The sequence below is a fragment of the Apteryx rowi genome, unplaced genomic scaffold (genome assembly GCF_003343035.1).
Source record: "Apteryx rowi isolate R43461 unplaced genomic scaffold, aptRow1 scaffold_103, whole genome shotgun sequence".
NCBI classification, from domain to species: Eukaryota; Metazoa; Chordata; class Aves; order Apterygiformes; family Apterygidae; genus Apteryx; species Apteryx rowi.
In genome coordinates, this window is record NW_020447231.1 from 567,141 (window position 1) to 573,527 (window position 6,387).

Sequence of the window (6,387 nt, forward strand, 5' to 3'; positions counted from 1 at the left end):
AAGACTGGACCCAGTACTGACCCCGGGGGACACCGCTAGCTACAGGCCTCCAACTAGACTCTGCACCGCTGATCACAACCCTCTGAGCTCTGCCATTCGGTCAGTTCTCAATCCACCTCACTGTCCACTCATCTAACCCACACTTCCTGAGCTTGCCTATGAGGATGTTATGGGAGACAGTGTCAAAAGCCTTGCTGAAGTCAAGGTAGACAACATCCTCTGCTCTCCCCTCATCTACCCAGGCACTCATTCCATCACAGAAGGCTATCAGATTGGTTAAGCAGGATTTCCCCTTGGTGAAGCCATGCTGACTACTCCTGATCACCTTCTTTTCCTCCACATGCTTAGAGATGGCCTCCAGGATGAGCTGTTCCATCACCTTTCCAGGGATGGAGATGAATATTTAGAATTCAGAAATGAGGTGTATCCCATAATGAAGTCCCTTAAGAGCTCTCTCTGCTCTCTTTGCTAGGGGTATTCGGAACATTCCTAGCATACACTGACAGTCCTTCATGAACAGCCACAATCACTTCTAAATTTAACCATCTGTTTTTAAAAGGTCAGATTCGTACAGCATTACAAATAGTTTTGGATCCTCTTATGGAATAGCATTCCTTCTCTATAGTAAAAAAAAAAAACTCGAACAACTATATTTCTTGCAATGTACAGTAAACAATTTATAACCACATATTGAAATTAGATCTCCAGCACATGACTGAAACTTGTTTTAACTATGGTAGTGGACAAAAGAATCAGAGCAATTAACTATGAATCTATCTAATTATCTTCCACAAATATATTAAGCCATTACTGTACTGAATTCTATTATTTTTTATATTTGATAGGTAATAAGCAATAAATATATTACACTTAACTGTGGTATATCTTGCTGATGTACATACTGTATCTGGCCAATAGAGGCTAGAAGGAAGATCAAACAGTACAATATAACAGAGACCAATCCCTGTAATGAGTTGATTCCATATTTAGCTGATAATGAAACTCAAAAATGAGACTATTGTGGTCTATCTATCTGCAGCTGTTTTCACTGAATTTTGAGAAATTCGGATGGTTGAACCACAGGAAGCTGTCATGACTTAATCACAACTGGAAAAAATTTCTGTAGATACTTTTTTCAGTTTTGTATCTTAAGTATCTTGTGGCTATAGCAGAAAGCTTGGTAAATATTGCTTTGTGCAGGCACTTAATCTAATTCTAGCCATTTAAAAAAAAAAAATCCCCCAAAATGCAATCACATTTTCTTTTTCAAAATACTGAATATTTTTCAACTACTTCCCAGGCGTCTCACTAAAAAAGGTAACAATTCAAACATTTTATTTAAAATATAACATTCAATGAGGTAAAAGTTGCCACTCCTGTGTAAGCCAGATGACAGTCATCTCTAAGAAGCAAGACTTTTTTTTTTTACTTTTTCTGAGAGAACAAGATAGAAAAAGACAACTTTAACATATAGCCACAGTTCTAGTGTAACCTCCTGGCCAGACTCCTGCATCTATCTTCCTATCTGTCAATCTTTACTTTCCCACCAGTTTGTTATGACTTTTAATGACCTTAGGTATCAATCTRCTGATTTCTGGATTTGACTGATGGACATTTAGAATCCTGGACCACCTGTAATGCAACTCTAGGCTAACATTGCCTCATGCTACAATCACATGTCAAGCACCCCCCAGTAACCAAAATATACATGCTGCCCGGTAACCAAAAGGACTGTATGCACAGAGTTGCAAAACTCCAAAAGGGGAAAGCATCCCGAAGGATGTAACAAGGTGATAATGGGCTAATGAGTCTAGATAGGCTTCCAAGACTCAACAAATAAAATGGACTGATCCAGCCAGAGAATTTGGAATTCCCTGAGCCTGTTAGTTGCTCTGAGTTGCTCACCCAAAGAACCTATGCAAGCTTGCCTAGTATGCATTGTTTTGTAAGCACTTGCGTTGCTAGATACTAACCGTAGTTCGGTATTATTGGATAGCTGGGTTTATTGTCGTTTTGACTGGAATTGTGATCATATTTTTTTGCCTTTATTATGTAATTTCACAGCAAACTAGTTAGCCTTAAACTGCTAGTCTCGGTGTCTGTCATCGTATCCCGAACCAATATTGTAACTAAACCTTCCATACACTACTCTGCACAAATCAACTGCATATTTCCTTTAGGCCTGATATGTCCAGCATACACTAACCTTGCTCTGCATGCACAATAAGCTTGACACAGAATTTACAAAGTTAGTCACGTGTCCAGCCTGCATCCTCATTTTGGATGTCACCTTATTTTTGAGCTGACTGCAAAAGTTCTGTTTAACTTCTAGTTAGGTAACCATACTACCCATAGCTTGCTTCTGCACATATACTCTGTCGTGCTGCAATTGCAGTGTAACCAGGAAGTCTTCCACCATGACACTTGCAGTTCCTTCTGTCCTCCAGCCCTTCTGTAAATCTCTTGCTTTCTTTACAATCAGGAGACTGGTGAAGAAGATAGGATTTGTCTTGAAACTTGGATACAGACTGGGACATCTGCTCAGGAGGGCCATTTATCCCCACACTGCAAGTTCTACCTCTCCTTATATCTCTGCAAAGAATGCAGATGGCAACAGAGGAACAGAAGTATAGTATAGTATAGAAGTTTATAGGAGAAAGTAATTATGGATTTGGAACAAGACTTGGGTCCTTTTGGGAGGACCCCTTCATTCAAAGAGTCTCTCCAGACTTGGTGCAGACATTGGAGGTGGTCACACAGGGCACATGGCCAACTATGATTCATGAAGTTTCTACATTTTCAGGCCCTTATAGAATACTGTACTATAATACTAGTACTTTATACAATAGCCCCAAAGCTTTGCAGCACTGATGTTCAATTATCAACAGACAAGAAGACCTCTTTGATACCCTTCTTTTCCAGCCTGCATTGTACGTGTTAGAAGGTGGTCCAGCAGGAACACTAAAGAAATGCAAACACAGAGCATGCTCTCACAGTCAGTTACCATGCTGCGCCACATGCAAGAAAGACAAGAATCAAGACTGGTGTCTTAAAACAGCTGATCCCTCACTGATCACATCTGCATCCTCTTGTTGTATATTACTTATTCCATATGGTGCACTTCAATTTATTTTGTTTCCTTGGTATTTTGGTTTATTTGGCTTTGTTGGATTTAGTTTGGTTTACAGTGTTCCACAGTAAAAGAAGGGATATTTATTGGTCATGGAGAGCAGGCCTAACCACATTTTGCTTTTTCATTTTTACTTTTTAAATATAACTTCTCTTTTTGACACTGTTCCTGCTGCATGTCTAACTGCAGCAAAAAGAGAAGCCACAGACATGGAGAGGGGTGCAGAAAGTTTTACTGAAGTTCAAAAATGGAACAACAAATCATGAATAAATCACTGAAATCACCTCTGCTACCTCAAACTACCATGTGAATTCCCTTTTAAACTGATACATACATGGTCAGGCAAATCAACACAACTAAGGTCTATAAGAATCATATTAGCAGTCTCTCTTCTCTAGCCCCTCTTGCTATCTCACAAACACACAGCAGGCCTTTCCAAGCCCTGATTAAAGTCAGTAACTCAGGATATAAAAGCACATATATCCCTAATTTCCCTTCTCTCCCTTGCCTACTGCCCCAGCAGTGGGAATCAGCTATAGAGATTAAACTACTGTGTCCCAGTTCCATTGCGTGCAAAAATATTTGCCCTTCTACTTCTACAGCTATTGTGTAGTTCCATATACTACATCCAGATGTTTACTCTGCCTCAGTGAAATCAAATTCTGTATGGTCTCATGATCTTCAGGGTATACCAGGTATATGCAGTCACAGCATGTCTCCAAGCAGAGGTGCAGGGAATTCATGACAAATTCAATTTTGCGTTAGAATAGCTGATTCTCATAGAGGGTAGGCTCAGGCCAGAGTTTTTAATAAAAAACATGAATTAATCCTGTTCACACAGTTGGTATGTGACAATATATTTGAAAATTAATGTAGTTAGCTAATGCATTGATGTCAGTATACGAAAGCTACGTGGCTGAGGAGCAAATGTAATACCTCCCCATTGAGTAAGTGGTATATGATTCACTTAAGTAGCAGGAGAGTTACTACCTTTTCTGTTATTTTTTTGACCAAGAAATGGATGTGCCTAACAAGTCCAAGGGAGACATCATCATTTCTAAAATAGGGGCAATCACTGGTCCTGCAGGAGAATGTTAAAACTGATCTGTGATTATGAACTACAGGAAATGCTGGTGAAGAAGAACTGAAACTTGGGAAAGACTGGGGAATATAAAGGCATAAGTATCCACAAAGCAGAAATCTTTTCCAGTAAAAGCTTAAGCCAGACTTAAGACATTTTGCTAAAGGACCATGTTTTGATAGCTTTTTAGTTGGATGACAGAAAGAGGGAGAAAGAGACCTCGGAGCTGATCTAAAAGCACACCACAGATATACGCACACACCACCTTATTTCCTCTGTTCTTTTGCATGTGTCCAAACCCAGCAACTGTGTGGCCTCCTTTTCTCAGAATCACAGAAGGATTGGGGTTGGAAGGGACCTCTGGAGATCATCTGGTCCAACCTCCCTTCTCAAATAGGGTCAGCTACAGCAGGTTTCCCAGGACCATGTCCAGTCAACTTTTGAGCATCTCCAAGGATAGAGACTCCACAACCTCTGTGGAAAACCTGTTCCAGTATTTAACCACCCTCACAGTAAAGATGTGTTTTCTTGTGCTCAAGTGGAATTTCCTGTGTTTCAGTTTGTGCCCATTGCCTCTTGTCCTGTCAAGGCCTTCGTGGGCACCGCGAAGAAGAGTCTGGCCCCATCCTCTTGACACCTTCCCTTGAGATATTTACACAACGGCAAGAACCCCCCTGAGCCTCCTCTTCATCAGGCTGAAGAGTCCCAGCTCTTACAGCCTCTCCTCATATGAGAGCTGCTCTAGCCCCTTAATCAACTTTGTGGCCCTTCGCTGGACTTGCTCCAGTAAATCCATCTTTCTTGTACTGGGGAGCCAGACCTGGACACTACTCCAGATGTGGCCTTGCCAGTGCTGAGTAGATCTCCTCCCTCAATGTGCTGGCAATGCTCTTCCTAATACAGCCCAGGACATTGTTGGTCTTCTTTGTCACAGGGTGCATTGCTGGCTCATGTTCAACTCATTGTCTACCAGGACCCCAGGTCCTTCTTAACAAAGCTGCTCTCCAGGCAGACAGCCCCCAGTCTGTACTGGTGCATGGGGTTGTTCTTCTCCAGGTGAAGGACTCTGCAATCTTTGTTGAACTTCATGAGGTTCCTCTCTGCCCATCTCTCCAGTCTGTCAAGGTCCCTCTGAATGGCAGCACAGCCCTCTGGTGTATCAGCCACTCCTCCCAGTTTTGTATCATCAGCAAACTTGTGAGGGCGCATTCGATCCTGTCATCTAGATCACTAATGAAGATGTTAAGCAGTGCTGCCCCCTGTATCAACCCCTGCAGGATACCACTAGGACTGGGCTCCAGCTGGACTTTGTGCCACTGATCACAAACCTCTGAGTCCAGCAGTTCAGCCAGTTTTCAGTCCACCTCACTGACCACTTATCTAGCCCATACTTACTGGTCTGTCTCTGAGAATGTTATAGAAGGCAGTGTCAAAAGCCTTACTAAAGTCAAGGTAAACAATATCTACTGCTCTCCCCTCATCCACCAAGCCAGCCATCTCATCATAGAAGGCTATCCCTCCTATGGTGAAGCCATATCATGCTTGGTTAAGCATGATTTCCCCTTCATAAATTCATGCTGACTACCCCCAATAACATTCTTGTCTTTTATGTGCCTGGAAATAATTTCCAGGATTAGTTGCTCCATCACCTTCCCAGGGGTCAAGGTGAGGCTGATCGGCCTGTACTTTTCCAGATCCTCCTTCTTGCATTTCTTGAAGACAGGAGTGACATTTGCTTTCTTCCAGTCCTCAGGAACCTTTCCTCCTGATCACCATGACCTCTTAAAGATAATCAAGAGTGGCTTTGCAATGATTTTGGTCAGCTCCCTCAGCAGTCACAGGTGCATCCGGTCAGGGCCCACGGACTTGTGAATATCCACGTTGTTCAAGTATTCCCTGACCTGATCCTCTTCCACCAAGGATAAGTCTTCATTGTTCCAGACGCCCCCTTTACTCTCAGGGGCTTGGAATTCCTGAGGGCTTGACAGCATTCAGTACCTCCGCCTTTTCTGTGTCCTTTGCCACCAGGGCCCTGGCCTCATTTAATAGCAGGGTCACATTTTCCCTAGCTTTCCTTTTGCTGCTGATGTATTTGTAGAAGACTTTCTTGTTGCCTTTAACATCCGTTGCCCATTTCAACTCTAGGTGGGCTTTAGTTCTCCTAACCTCATCCCTG